Source organism: Austrofundulus limnaeus, unplaced genomic scaffold (assembly GCF_001266775.1).
Source record: "Austrofundulus limnaeus strain Quisiro unplaced genomic scaffold, Austrofundulus_limnaeus-1.0 Scaffold934, whole genome shotgun sequence".
In the NCBI taxonomy this organism is placed as follows: domain Eukaryota; kingdom Metazoa; phylum Chordata; class Actinopteri; order Cyprinodontiformes; family Rivulidae; genus Austrofundulus; species Austrofundulus limnaeus.
In genome coordinates this window covers 117592-119193 of record NW_013953336.1, presented here as the reverse complement: position 1 = coordinate 119193, position 1602 = coordinate 117592, and positions in this window count along the sequence as shown.

The following is a 1602-nucleotide window of genomic DNA, read 5'->3' as shown; positions in this document are numbered from 1 at the left end:
GTCATTAGCACCTCTAGTAATATATTTACTGAGAAAAATGGTGACGTATTCAATACTTATTTTACCCGCTGTATTTATAACTTACAGAAAGAGTGCAACAAAATTTACATGTAAAGTTATGACAAAAGGAGCACTTGTGTAGATAAAGTATGGGCAATACATGATAGTTAAAATATATTGTTGATGGTTTGTTCTTACCTGTGACGGCAGCTTAGCTCTGAGCTGTGTGTTACAGTGTGGCTCACCTCCTGTTAACAAGCGTGCACGCTCCTGACTCTGGGCCCTGCTGTGGGGGAGGAGCTTAGGAAGGAGAGCTGAGAGCAGGGGGAGGGACTACAAGGTTGTATCTGTTCAAAATTTTTCCAAGTTTTTGGGTTTTCAAGAAACTACATACAGCAGTTTTAAGCTTATTGACCTACAGATGGTATTTACAGCTCTTTGTTCTCATTCACTGTTCTATCTAAAACTCCATTCATGTCAGATTTTTGTTTTGATGAGTAAACAAATGTACACTATTTGGCTTTGCATGATGGAAAACCTTTTACATGACAGATAACATAATAAACTAATTTCAGTGAGAAACAGAAATATTAATTTGGAAGAAGCAGTGAGTATTTGTCAGATCACAAGATAAAAATGATCAGAATTAGTTCAAAACTTGAAAAGATTTGTGAAACAAGAAAATGGATCCCTATTTAATTTAATTGCATCGACACCACCTGAATACAGATCTTTCAGATGAGCAAGGAAATGTCAGAACCACACAAATAAAAAGACAGACTGAATGAAGAATTCATGTGCACCTAATCAAAGGGACTGAAAATGGCCAAAGAAACAAATACGGTCCTTTGATGTACAGCTGCCTTTCTTTTTTTGCCAGCGCAATAGAGATTAAGTAAAATGAGATTGCTTTCATGCCTTTGCAAATAACTTCATGTTAGGAATTAATTTTTTTGGCACAAGATGTAATAAATAATAAATTGGCAGAGAAGTTCCCCCATCTGTGAAGATGGGTAGGAAGCATGAATCGCTTGAGGGGAGAAAATGAAACCATACAGTGTCCTGGATACCAACAAACTGTGTTTCAGAATACTGTATAGTTGCAGCATAAACTAACATAAAACATAAAACAACATAAAAACAACATAAAACAAACATATTAAATTTATCATTTTCAAAACATCAGCATTTTGGTACATTAAACTTTATAAAGGTGTTTTTTTTCCTCATCCATTGTGTTATTCACATCTAAGCTAGATACCAGTCATTGTGGGCCTGTTAAATAGGTCTAGATCAGGGGTCTCCAACCAGTAGCTCGTGAGCTACCGTTAGCTCTTGGGCTCATTTAAAGGAGACCAATTATGGGTCCTAGAAATGTTTATGGTATGTCTGTGGGCTATCCAGACCATGTTCATTCAATTTAATGCACAAAATAATTCTCAGATAATAAAATTTCCCATTTTCTAGTTCTGCTGCTCTGACTTCTGTTCAGAAGAGCTGTTTATGTTAATGAGCTCTGTTGGTAACGCCCTCCAAAAATCTGTTGACATTGTTATGGCAATATTTATTTAACAACAGAGACAGAAATACGCTGGTCAAGAA